Source organism: Geospiza fortis, unplaced genomic scaffold (assembly GCF_000277835.1).
Source record: "Geospiza fortis unplaced genomic scaffold, GeoFor_1.0 scaffold131, whole genome shotgun sequence".
In the NCBI taxonomy this organism is placed as follows: Eukaryota; Metazoa; Chordata; class Aves; order Passeriformes; family Thraupidae; genus Geospiza; species Geospiza fortis.
This window is the reverse complement of record NW_005054391.1, coordinates 123,186-137,505: the sequence shown is the minus strand read 5'-3', so window position 1 is coordinate 137,505 and position 14,320 is coordinate 123,186. Positions and strand designations below refer to the sequence as shown.

Genomic DNA, 14,320 nt, shown 5'->3' with positions numbered 1-14,320 from the left:
CTGTTTACTAATTGTTTGTTAAAAGAAAAAAAAATTGTGGGATGCAGTGTAAATATTCACCTTATGGAGATCTACCACAAGGAACTTAAAAAACATGCTTTCTTGTAACAGTGACGTAAAAAATATGTTATTTACCGGTTTTTGTGTTTGTTTGTTTTGTATTTTCCTTCAAAGTGTATTGGGTTGGTTTTGACCAGTAAATGCGGATTTTGTTTCTGTTCAGTCCATAATTCCAGACAGTTCTGTGACTGTCCCTTTTTGATCTCAGTGTATTCTGATCTTTCTCCTGCATCTTTAGACATGCATCTGAAGCATTTACCTCTTCATCAAATGTATAGAAGAATTTGACACTTGTCTTGGTATTCTGAAAGAAACTAAAACCAGGCTGTTGTGGTTGTCCTCATCAAAGGCTCTTCCATGGTATACACAAAACATCAAGGAATATATTTTCTTACTGCTTAGAAAGCCCTGTTTAAAAATCTGCAGATTTGTTAGTGAAAAGGGTAGGATTTCTAAATTGATTTAGTGGGTTTTTTAAAAAATCCAAGCAATTGAGGTTTTTTGTTAAATTATTGTTTTAACCATTGGGCTACTGAGCTTTTAAAGTTGGATAATTGAAATAAGGCCTGGCATAGATGAGTTAAAGGTGTCAATTTTGTGAGTAGTTACCTGTGAAACGTAGAAATGCTCAAAATCACAACACCCTGCTCTCTCTTGTGTACTTGGAATGACACCTACATATGAATTAATAACCAAAAGGAAATATTAAAGTATTCATAGAGTGCATGAAAGTCCCAACAGTGGCAAGGGTAGGTAGTGTTTCCGAAGAGCAAGGCTGTCGTTTAGGTGGTTAGACATGCCTTCCTTGAAGGAATGGGATAAAATACCTAAATCACTGCACTGTTGTCACCTCTCTCCACACTTACAGCCTATTGATGTACTTTTTGAGTACTAGTTGCACAAACCCTCTTGACCATTTTCTTACAGAATTCTTACGGTCTCTCCAAGGAAACCATTTGCATTGCACCTGTGGCAGCTTGGTAGGAGTTGTGTGTGCTCTGCTTTGACTCTCTGCCCTGCTTTCAGAGGGTACCATTTGGCTCTCCTGAGCCTGTTTCTGCTCTGCTAAAGGGGGTAGTGATGCTGCCCTGTTTTGGTAATGCATCCTTCTGATCAAGAGGTGAAAGACCAGATAGAGCCTTCTTTTTACTGATCCCAAGAGAGCTTGAATACAAACTGCATGAAGGCCTGCAGTCTCTGAGGGAGATTTAAGGAAATCCTGCTGGGATTTGATTCTCTGTCTGAGTCATTTGAGCTTGTTTTTTGACCCATTAATAAACCCTTGTCACACTACTTCTGCTGCCTTTTGTTCCAGTCATTACATTCCTCGGGAGTCTCTGTAGCCATTGTCTGCTTTGTTTCTTTGGTTTTGTTTTTCTTCACTAGGGATAGATTTTTAAGTTGGCAGAAGGCATAAAATTCGGTTCCCACCACCAGAAAACTCGGTGTGTTTGCAAGGGGTGTATAATAACCATGAAAGCTCCACTGCATGTTCTGTTTGGTAAAGTGCATCTCCCTTCTCACTTCAGTGGGTGTGCAGCCTGAGTGGGCTCTGAGTGCTCCTCCTCCTTACCATTCTGCAGCTCATACTGCCAAAGGAAGCAGTGCCACAGAGGAAGGTATAGGAGAAGCCTCTGAGGACCCAGATATGTGCTGTGGGATATTCAACACTTCCAGCAGAAAGCTCTTCTCACCCTTTTGTGTGTGCGTGGAGGCACACACAGGCTCTCCCCATGGGACAGATACCTAACATGTTTGAAAGAGTCTGTGTGGGCTTTGGCTCTCTGTTGAGTGTGTGTGGGCCATTTAGAACAGACAGCTCTCTCAGAGAGGACAAAGGTCAGTTTAAAATTTTTAGGTGTACTATGTAATGCAATCTGCTGTTGGCAGATTTGGAAGATACCCACGAAATCTTTGTCAAGGAAGAGTCCTTTTGTTTCCAAGAGAAAGTTTTGGATGCAGAGTGGGAAGAGGAGTATTTGCTAGATATGTCTGAAGTATGTTTGTTTTGAAAGCCACTATTGAATTAGGTGTAAACTTTGAGCCTGGTTTAGATTCCTCAGGGCAGGGGAAGATGGAATCTGTTGTTTATCTGAGTGCAGGTTTTCCCCAGGGTGCTTATATACACTACAGAATATTCATTAAGCTGTTGGCATTGTATCTCTAAATCTTTTCTTTGATTTCAGGTCTTAAATTAAAAAAGACAAGCCAGATATTCCCACTCCTCCCAAAGTAAACCTAAGTTGTGAAACTGTCCTTAGCACTTTTGCTGAATGAAGCACAAACACCTACTGTTTTCTGGCAAACCCTGTTTATCCATGCAGACACTCTTCTGAGAGTTGTTTCACTGTGTCCACACAGTCTTTACCTGACCTTCAGAAAGACTGATGACAAAGGGAATATTTGTAAGGCAGATTACTGCCTATTTAAGATTTGGGGTTATCTGTGTTTTCCAGCACATGACATTGAACAACTACCAGGGACAAAAGAATTTTTTGCTTCTCTCAAGTTACTGTTGCCTTTAAAGCAAGAAGCCAGGAAAGGGACATACCATTTACATAAGTTTAGAAAACCTTCAAAACATCTCTTAAAATTTTCATTAAGAGATATAGGGCTACTGTCATGGCATGATGGAGAAGCTTTCCAAACTGGTTTGAGAACATAAGTGCATTTTCTTTGTTACTTTGCATTCCACTAATATTGTGATCATTGTGCTACCATTTTAGCTGTACAGTTGGTCATATTTTGTACACTACTTTTAATATTGTGAAAAGGATGCCATTAATAATGAGTAGGAAGAAAATGGTTAGCTAGTTTTAACTGAGGTGGCATATTTCGGCTGTTTCAGCTCAGCTCTTGTAGAGGGTCAAAGACAAAGGAGATTTCAATTTCTAGAGCTTTGCTGTAAGATGGAAAGTAGACCTGCAACCCTGTGGTTCAAAGTCGTGAAGGTAAGAAATTCATTTGGCAGTTCACAGAACTGTCGCTAAGATAAAATGAGAAGAAAGTGAGGGAAAAAGGAGTGTTCAATGGGAAGGAAGTATCAAGAAAATAGACAATCTACTTAGGAAGACTTAGAAACAGATGAAGCCATGAGAAGCTGAACAAAATACCATCCTAAGAGGTGGGTTTGCCATACACTTAAGAGTTAAGCACACGTTTCCTGTGGTGCTCTTCTGGAAATTGCTACTATGAAATAGCCTTTGTATGACTTCAGCTTTAACACAGCAGCTGCTACCACCTGCACACCTTGTTTTGGGTGATAATTTTGTTTGTTTCCAGAAACTAAGGATAATTCCATTCAGCTTTTAAGGTAATCTACAGGGTTTTTCATTTGCTCCAGAATGAAAGGCAGTGATCTGCCCTTCATTCAAATGACCATTACTTTTACAGGATATTTAAGGTGAAATAGCTATATACAGTAATGTAGATTATAGCCACATTTATTGAAGTGACTGCTATCAATTCAGACTGAGCAATAATTTTTAAAAGAAATTCTGAAGTTTCCATTTTTCACTTCCCTTGCCCAGTGATTCCCCTTATCCTTTTTGTATTTTTTGGAGTAACCAATATACCTAGCTGAGACATGAATCTTGCCTAACAGTACACTTTGTACTCATTGTAAAATTGGTTCCCAACTGTATACTATAAAAGATGTTTAAAAACATCTAGACTAGCATGGAAATTACGTAACTGTGGTAAAAACTTCAAAAGAAAGCTTGGGGGTTTCCCCCCGCCCCGTTTGCTTTGTTTAGGTACATGTTTGGGCCGGATTTTTATTCGTGCACTCTTGCAAATCCTTCGTATTTGTACTCTTAACTGGTTCATCAGGAGTTTTTAATGAAGTATGTAATCTCACGGTGGGAAGATAGCATTTTTTGTTTTTTCTTTTTCCTAGTTTCCATGTTCTTTTAGGGTGTGGTTCAAACTAAAATGAAATTTAGGTTGGTCTTTCCTTTTTTTGACCTGCCAAAGGGTTTGTTCTGTTAGCATTGCTCGGCTCCCTGTAAATCAGACATTCTTCTTGGGCTGCGTCAGGTTACTAATGACATGATTAATGCAGGAAGGGTACAGGAGGATGACGTAGTGGCTCATGCAAAGTTTACCTGAGAATTATCTGTAGCTCTCTACTGTTTAGTGTCTGTGTGAGTCATGGCCTGAAGCTCTGCCATTCCCTGTTCTTCAGCTGGGCAAGATCACACTTACCTCATTCTATGTATGCATTTCTCCCTTTCCTGCCAGATCTGATTAGAAGCGCTTTTGTTCTAAACTGTTTATGAAACATTCAATACACTTTTTGCAGATAGCTGACCGTAAGGCTAAATGAAAAGTGCCATTAGATATCTGTGATCCAGACAGCTTTCTCTGTCCTTACGTGAATTCTGATTTTTATCAACTGGAGTCTTTTTCACGTTCATGAGTTTAACAGTGATAGTGTTTTGACATTAGTGAGCTTTGCAATAGGACCGTGAGTCAGTTGCCATCCCTCTCCTGTTTCTTCTTGTGTATTTGTACAGGGAAAAGCTTACAAAATACAAACAGCAACTCTTGCAGGTGCAAGAGTTCCCATCAAATTTGGTTCACCTATTAATTCCTTAATGAAGCATTTGGGAAGTTCATCTTACTGATATGAAAACACGGGCATGTTCTCTGATACTCTTTGAAGACTCGTACATGCAGACAATATTTTTTATTTGTTCTCCTATTTGTGTGTGTGTGTGTGTCCATTAACTGTCACGTGTTCTCAAGTCTCTTTTAAAAGACCAGAACAAAGTCAATGTAGAATTTTCAAGTAATGCTGATTATTTTTTCAAGATTCCTTTGTTTTCTCTGTAGAACTGTCACAAAGTCTTTGGCATCCTTCAGGACTTTAGCTTTCTTCAGCTGAAACTGTCGCCTTTTCTCTGTGTGAGCTGCTGTCTGAATTATCTTGTGCAAAAAGTGCTTAATGTTTAACTGCACAAGAATATGCTGAAAGCAGGCTATCATTTTCCAGCCAGCTTGTATCTCACAACCTGCCAAAGCCTATATTGGGAACACAATGTGTGGGAAAAACTTCTAAAATGATAGACAGAAAAATGTCTTGTGGGAAACCTAAAATGCCTTGAGACTCATTCTGTTACTAAAGAATGTTTTTACAAGCACAGCTTCATCCCCTTTACTTTCTGAAATTTTCAAAAATGAAAGCTTGAGAGCATAACATTTGTGTAGAATGTAAACAACCTTGATAAGTGGAAAAGTGACATTTCTTGGAAATAATATTGCCTTAAGAGAAAAGATGGTCAAATTGAATAATTAGCCAGAAAAAAACCAAAACCAACCCAACTTACTTCTAAAAGGCTCAACTACTAATAAAGGCTATACTGATGCCTGAGATAAAACTTTATGTGCACTTTGATTACATTTTGCAAACATATCTTAAAGGAAAACAAACATCCTATGATCTGTTAATCTCAAAAGATGCACTAGATGAGTAAATTCTTATTGTAAACATATCATTAAAATATCTAAAAGTTCTCTAATGCAATGTGAATGCTTTTTACCTACATTGCAGCATATGCTAATAGAGTTAATTATTATAATTACCCAGATGCCTAAATGGGGATGGCAAAAGTTCACGTTCAGCTTAATGTTGTCTGTATTTAATTTTCCTGCTTTTAAAGGAACTGTTTACATTAAAGAGTAACATAGATTTTATTCAGTGAGTCAGTGTTTAGGCAAAAAATAAGCATATTGTTTGACACGTGCCTTTATGTAAGCTGTGTTTCTAGAATCTGTCTTTCAGTTTGAGCAGTGAAATGGTTTTTCTGGCTTTTGTTTTCTTCTGGTGAAATAGCCAGTGCCTTGGCTGTAGAACTGACTTTTTGCTTTTAGTCCAAACCCCTCTTTTTTCATGCTTGCAATTAGAAAATTAATCAAACAAGGCTTTAAAATGTCTTTTTTCCCCCCAAAATTGAAAGGCATTGAATGAAGTAGAAGCATAAAAAGTAACTGTTCTGTAAAACTTGTGCAGGTTTACGAGGCAGGACATCACCACCCCCCAGTTCATCAGGTTGTGGTTGCTAGCAGCCCTGGAGAGAAAGAGAAAGCAAGCTCTGTCTGGCTCCTTGGCTCAGGCAAGCCCACAAATCCAGAGGAACCTTTGATTGAGGAAGGACCTGAGAGGCAGGAAACAGATGTTGGCAGCAGTGTCCTGGCTCAGGTAGCCAGATAACAAATGTACCAAGCCAAAATAACTAAGTGGGTTAAATGGCTATAACTGTAGCTCAGTCTTATTTATTTGGCTACTTAAATCCAGGTTTTCCTAAGGAGTACTGTGCCTTTTGCACATGTTCTTTTTTGTTTGGCATTTGTGATGTGTTATCAAGCTTCAGAGACCTTGTCTGATAACACCAAGGTCACCCACCACGTGTTTCTGTGTGCAGTTAGGTACCTTTCTCAAAGGCTTGCTAGGGTCATCCAGGTATTTCAGTAGTTATTATCTTCTGTGTGGTCAAAGATCGCCATGCATAGGGATGCAAAAGGACATCATCAGAGTCTTACATATTCAGAAATAGTCCAAAACAATGAAGATGTAGTATTTTATTTTTGCTGTGTTATGCTTTTCTTCCTGTGGCCTTTGCTAGTACGTTAGTTGTACCAGCACCATAGGAAGCCTGCAGCAAACTATTTCACTTGTGTGTTGGCATCTTATCTTCCAGGGAAAGTGCATAGAAATGCATTTTCCAATCTGCTTTCATGTTTTGGATGTTCCTGGTATCCATTCATCTTTTCAACAGTCTCATATTACATGATCCCAAAGGATATGGGGAATCTCAGGGTTAAAAGATAAAATAAATTTTAAAAACACAAACAAACCCACAACAAAACAAAAACTCAAAAAAAAAAGCCCAAATAAACAAAACAAACAAAAACACCACCCTTGAGTAGTACAAGTGGAATTGAAGAAACCCTTTCAGGGCTGTTGCTGCCTGACTCCTGGCTCACTCTGGGAGCCCTTAGCCTGAGCTCCTGCAGGTAGCTAATGGCCGGGGAATTCAGAGGGCTTCCCAGTGCCCTCTTGCTCTTTGGTTTAACAACATGAGAAAAGTGCATAATGTCAGAGATCTTCCTTCATTCCTGTTTCAGATTTCCTCTTGGGGTTTGGTGAGTTTGTCTTGTTTTTAGATAGCCCTGATTTTCCCTCATCTCCCATGATTGCTGCTGCCACCATTTTTCCATTTGAGAAGGTGTTTCCAGAGATAACCTCTTAAGCTTCCTGAGTGCAACCCTGTGACATTTTTAATTTGTACATGTTATTTTTGCCACTTCTCTAGTGTTGGAAATTTCCATTTCCCAAATCTCTTTAGGAGAGGTAGGAAAAAACCTCGCTTTGTGTGGGTAATGAGGCATAGGTGGTGTATTTGTCTTTTAGATCTCTATAACAAATATTTTCCATTTCTGAATTTATTAAACCCCCCTTGGTTGTAAATATTGGAATGTGCTGGCTGGGGATTTGTTTTAATATCATATAAAGGTTTTTCTCTTCTCTCCTAAATGCATGAAAAAGATAACAAGTCACAAAACTTTACACTGCTGTAGAAATTTAGAAGCTGGTTCAGATATGAAGAGAGTTTATTTCCTTAGTTGAATACCACTTAGTAAAAATGGAACGAACCTGTTTAAAAGTATTGGATCTGATACTTCTGTCACTGACCTGCTGTTCTAGGGAAGAAGGACTTTTATCTGTTTTTCAGACAGTCATTCCCAGTGTTGGGGGTGGACCAGCTGAGAAACAGATTTTGATGTTAGTAAGTTTTAGCAAATTTCATTCCAGTGGCTTCCCAGGTAGGTAAGAGAGAGCTTGGTGTGAGCTTGTGGACCTACTTACATTGTTTCAAATCCCCATAAGACACAAATTCATGGGAAGCCAAACCACATTGGTTCCACTGTTTGTAGAGCTTCTTGCTCTTTTCTGTGGTGGTTTTTTAAAATCAAATTATGTCTGCCTTTGCTAAACTTCTGTTGTGTTGCTAGCTTTACTGTGTATGTCCCAGTTGCTAAAATACAAGAAGCCACAAAGGGCGCCAGTGTAATAAACAAGAACAAATAAGGACAGTCTGAAATGCTGTTTCTTGCAGATAGTTGACTTAAAATCTGAAATAAAAAATGTTTCTGTTTTTGGTATTTATTTTATTTATAACTTTCTTACACCACTATGAACTTCTTTTCTTCCTCCAAATAAATACAAGAGGACTACTGCTCACTTTTAGCTATTTAAGAAATGCAAGCAATGAAAGTAAAAAATACTTCAGATTTGCAAATTAGTTTTTATCTAAAAGTAATGATTTTACTGAATTCTGAATGTTAGCTCTGTTTCCAATTCTGTATGCATGTTCCTTAGGCAAATTTTTGAAAACATCAGCTTCTGATGAAAGTTCAAGTTTCTGATTTTTAGTCTTTTCTTATTTCTGATTACCATTTCATATAATGAAATAATGACCATGATGCTTGTGCTTACTTTAGCTGTAGTTATTTATAACTAAAAAGGATTGGGCGTGGAAAACCATGATTATAAAAGCAATTTAGCCTGATAGATATCCTTCAAAATCCTCCTGTTTATGTGTGACAACAGTATGAGATTATTCAGTTTAAATTTGAGTCCTGTATTTAAAAGTTTCTGAATTTCTGTGGTCCAGCCTCTTCTTTGAAACCTTGAAAATTACCTATTTGAAGCTTGTGTCCGCATAATCCTTACTACAGAATTGCTCCAATTTTCTTTAGAGACCCACCACTTCAGGCAAAGTGTTTTTATATTCCATTGTCACGCTGCTTCAAGACAGGTTTTCCTCTGCTAAAATGGTTTCCTTTATTGCTTATTTGTTTATATTAGTAGTGGTTTCCCTCACAAGGTTAATTACTGTTTCAAAGAAATTGCAATTTCCTGTTCTGGTGCAACTTGTTTACTTTAGATTTGTTCGGGAATTCTTTCTGTTTTGAAGGTGTAATGCTCCAAGGGATGATTCTTAATCTCTCTTACCTTTTCCTCTCTCTTTTCTTCTAATTTTAGGTAAGAACGAGTTTTGCATTGATTTCTTGATTTTGAAGAATTTCTGCTTGGGTAAAGTATTAATCTCTCTCTCTTCCTTAAAAAAATGGTATTCCTTTTCTCTGTATTTAAGGGAGGAGGGGGAATTCTTGGCCAAAGCTAGTGCTGTGCCCTTTTAAATACTCTGATACAGTGGCTGGAAGAGAATTTGAAAATTTCAAGTAGGTGTTTGGGTTTTTCTTAATAATTTTCTATATGCATGATGATAGTAAAAATGCACAAGCAAGTTATTAACCGTCACCTGTAGTAATTTGGAGGAGTTTGAAATATATTTCTCTTAAATGAAGCAATGTACTGCTTCAGATTTCTTGTGGAATACCTGCATGCTCAAAGGCCCTGCCCAAGTATATAATAAGGCTTATATAGTAGAAGCTCTTTGTCTGTCTATATCCAGAAGAATTTAAAGCTAGATAGTAAAAAACAGGCATCTAAACACACACTGAAAATTAAATGGTAACTCAACAGGGTAATTAACACACACTGCAATACCAGGATTTCAGAATTGTTTCTTCTTTTTTGAAATAAAAAATCCTGCTATGTCTTTACTGTGTGACAATGATGTGGGGGCTGTACTGAACTGTGTTTTTCCCTCCTCAGCCATTACTAACTGTAGAGTTGGAAGCTTTCTCTTAAGAGGCTGCAATCTCAAGGAAAAAGATCTTTCATTTAGCAAGCCTTCTGATTATAGGAGAATTGCTTTATTGTGAGAAGTAATGCAACTATAAATATGACTTCCTGTGCAGTAGACATGTTTGCCAGTTTCTGGAAGCTTGAAGAAGGAGATCTTGTCTGGTTACAATTCACAATCAACCTATGGAAAGGAGTTGGAACAGCAGACCATTTCTTTTATCAGGGACACTCTTGGTTCAAACTACTGCAGTTCTGCTTTTTTTGTTCTTTTTCCTCTACAAATACAGTTTTAATTAATCAGTGGGAGGCCCAGCATGAGGTAATGCTGGAAATCAACAATTTGAATCCTGTGATTCCTAATAGAGAATTAATGAAAACAGAGGTATTGCTATCTCCTTGGTCAGAAAATATGTCATTTGGACAGTATCTAAAGGTAGGCTCTGGGCTGCTGTGTGCATAATGTTCCTTTGGGGTTTGTCTAGTTTTAGAAGATCAAAATTAAAACAAGAAATAGTGCAATTCATACTGGGAAATAACCCTGATCTTTAAAATTCTCCTGCCTGTGTATTGTCACAACTTAGTCAGAAGGACCCTCTGGAGTCATCTAGTCTGATTCTTTGTGTAATGTAAGGCAAAAATCTCTTGCTTATTATTCAAACAGATTTTACGTGGGCTTCAGCCTCTAATAAAGTCACTGCAAGCTGTGTTAATTTTAATTTTTCTCAAGTCTTAAATATGCTCCTTCCTTGCCATTCTATCTGAAGGGCCATTAGAGATGCTCTTGAAGGAAAAGTTTGAGATGCTGTGCTTGTAGTTGCTCAGAGGTGGGTGTATGGTGTTTGTCCTTATCTTTATTGCTCCACATGAGACTGGATCTCAGGTGGCACTGAGAAAGAGGTGGGAAGCAGTGTGACAAGGAAAGTAGGGTAGAGAAATAGTATCATTTGATGGCATGAGAGTGAGGAAAAGGTGTGAGAAAGCTGGCATCAATCACTGCTTCAGAGAGGGAAGAAAACATTGATCTAGGATTTAAAAGGTAGGATTCCTATACTTGTTCTCTATATACTGGCCTTGACTGTGTTCTTGTTTTAAGAGTAACCAGGCTTAGAAGAGATTCAGGCCATCAGGTAAGTGGTTCTCAGTGGGAGAAACCTGAGAGGAGGAAAGAGGAAAGCACTCGTGCTCCATGTCCTGCACATGCTTTGCTTATGTACTTTCTCTCACTCACTGTTGCCCTTTCCTTTTCTTTTATTGGTTAAAGAATTACCACATTTGAGAGTTTGAGGCTGAGCACAGCTTTAATTACCTGTCTGGAGTACTGCATTAGTTTCACTCTGTCAGCTACCCACCTCCATATGCTCTCTAACCCTGCTTGTGTCCAGCTGCCACGCAGTGTTATGTACTCCACAAAGGACCAGAAATTGGACATTGTGCCCCTGCTCTGGGCCACATCAGCATGTAGTACTTGTATATATACTGCACACACAGCACAAGCCTAGGCCATGTGGATAGCCTTGCTACAGTGCAGTTTTCTTTTTTCTCTTCTATGTGTTGTTTTCTGAATGGACAGCAAGCTTGGGGACAGGGAGGAAAGAACAATACACTGTGAAAAATCCTAGATTTCAATTCCTTGAGATCAGGTTTTGCACTGGTTTTATAGAGTCACTTTATGTCATTCAATTAAGAAAACAGTTAATAGACCTAGATTTGAGTACAGATAGAAACACTACATTCTTTGATCTGAGTTCTGTCCTGTGACTTAAAGGAGCCACATTCTTACAGACAAACTGTCTCCTCTGAAGGTCTTCACTATCATAAAGCTCCTCATCTGGGGAAGAAATGAAGTATGCAGTTCAGATTATTTTAAAATATAAATTTAACTAAAAAAAAAGAAGAAAAAATAATTAAGTGTAGATGTAGATTACATCACTTGTTCTGCAGTACTTATATTTTCTACAAGGATACCAGTTTGCTGCCAAAATATGACTCAAAAGATCAATAGCAAACAATCTGTACAAGTTTACACAAGAGAACTGAAGTAGTTCATTCCATAAGCATTGTGTTTTAAAAGCACACATTTCAAAAATAGATGCTTCTTTTGCAAGACTGCTTTCCTAATTTTCACTGTTGCTTTCAGAAGTATGTCCAAATAGTTACAGGGTTGGGTTTTTTTGGTTGTTTTGGGGGTTTTTTTTTGTTTTTTTGGGGGTTTTTTTTTGTTTTTTTGGGGGTTTTTTTTTGTTTTTTTGGGGGTTTTTTTTTGTTTTTTTGGGGGTTTTTTTTTGTTTTTTTGGGGGTTTTTTTTTGTTTTTTTGGGGGTTTTTTTTTGTTTTTTTGGGGGTTTTTTTTGGTTTTTTTTTTTTTTCTGAGAAAACTGTTGCTGCACACTGAGGATGTAAGGGAATTGGAATGGCTATGGCTCTGAATGCTTGCAGTTAACAGAGGTCATTCATAATATTTCTGGCCACAAAGACAGTCTTAAATTAAAAAAAAAAAGGAAATTACAAGTTTGATGCCTATTTATTGTAACAAAGAATTGAAATTGAGGTCAGAAAGGTGCATTCCTATTTAAGGATATGCTGATCATGGTGGCTGTGGTTGAGGGAGATTCATTTGTCATTTCTTTATAAATATTGCTGTGCTGTGTATTTAATGTTTAATGTGTTTTGATTTCTTTAAAACCCCATGGATTTTTTTATCTAAAAATCTATGTATTAAGAAGTGAATGATACTTTCTCCATATCTGTGCTTGGTTAACATTCTACAGAAAAAAATGACTTGCACAACATAATACTGCACTAAGAGACATAACTGTTATTTTTGTATAGTCCTTTTTTGTTGAGACTGTCAAACATTTTGCTTCTTAGTCATTGTCTTCAGAGTTCCTTTAATCAACTGTATGTTGGTCCATTTACCCAGCCAAATACCAGGAGGGAAAAGGAAGGAGAGCTGCCAACTCTCCCCTGTTTTTTTTATTTCTGAGATTTAAAAGTTTCACACAAATTTCTCAAGCTCTAGGAGGAAAAATGTGCACTTTAGGAATGAATCCTATCCCTTTTGTTCAGCTCATGCTTTTCATTAAACTCTTTGGCTCTTGATTTGACATTATCTACCCAGTAACTGATAGTCAAAGTCTCCACAGCATTTCCAACAATTCAAGAGGTGTCCTGACCATCTACAGATAGTAATGTTTGATAGCACTGGGGGCTTTTTTATGCTACAAATGTGTGAGTATGTCATAGCTTTTAGATTTGAGAAAAAGCACACATTTTAGAAAAACAACTCAAAGAAGCAGTAATTGGAAAAATTGGAGTAGGTGGGAAAGAAGGGCAACTGAGGTAGTCAGGGCTTTCAGCTCAGGGTGTATTGCTCAATGTTCCTTAATTTTGGCACTCATCTGTTGAGATTGTGAGAACAACCTTCATTATTCTTAGTAGTTAACACACCACAAAGGTTTGCTCTCCTTTTATAGAGGACTTGTCAAAATACTATGACAACTAGGCTGATTTTAGACAAACAGATCCTGGCTCTAAAAAGACAGTAAGGCTGCAAGTCAAACACGGAGGGCAGCCATTAGCACTGGGAGAAGTAAGAAACCACAGATTGTTTTCTCATTGGATGAAGAGCTTGAAGCAACATAAAGTTAATTGAAGAATTCCTTGAAAGTGGAGTCAGCCTAAAATAAAAGCTTAGGGGTCTATAATTTACTAAATGTGAAAGCTTTGTGAGCAGTAGTGAACATAAAAGTTTGAAAAAAACATATTTTAGTAAACATATCTGGCTTGTGTTATGGACTGTCCTGTTTTAATTATTCATCCAAATAATGTAGATTTGCAGTATGGTCTCTAATTAGGCACAGTTTGATTTATGGAGCTGGCCCCACATAAACTGTGATGTCATGCTGTACTGCTCAAAATTACAGCTCTGCTCTTGCAGTTTAAAGACGATTATTTTTAACTTTGGAATGCTTCAGTTTTGTGCATCTTGGCTTGTAGCTTTGTGAACTTAAGATGTGCTCTGCTCCTCTCCTCCTTCCTCCCCCCAGATCAAAGCAATCTGTTGTAATGTAACCAGAACAAAACCTAGTGAAATGGACTTCTGAACATTCTCAGCTTTAATTCTTGTTGGTAAATAAAAAGAAAGGCAAGACTCTTCATGCTTGCTGTCAGGGGGGTTGAGAAATAGATACAGTAGGAACTGAACTATGTTTTGCCAGGTGTCCAGATGCTGATGCCATTCCAGAGCACAAATGCTTCATTTATGTCTCCAAAAGATCTTAGTTTTCTTTTGATGCTATAATTGAAGAAAAAGAAAAAGAGGGGGGTGGAAAAGCAGGGAAAAAAACCCAACCACACATACACACACAGAAAGGAGAGGGATGGGATCTACACTGCCTGTTACTGCAGGTAATAATTATTTACTAGGAATGGGAGCTCTCACGCACATGAGTTTTTACTCATGTGTGTTGCATTTTCTGCTTGTTTCCCATTTGAATAGGAAAATTTGCCTTTCCTTAAACCAAAGTCTGTTCCAAATGCAAAA

The 14,320-nt window shown here is 37.8% G+C and overlaps 1 protein-coding gene across 2 annotated transcripts in view; it reads left to right on the top strand.

The window, feature by feature from the left end:
* Positions 1 to 14,320, top strand: part of CMSS1 (cms1 ribosomal small subunit homolog) — a 223,505-nt gene that overhangs the window by 105,249 nt on the left and 103,936 nt on the right. The gene's annotated exons all lie outside the window — the stretch shown is intronic.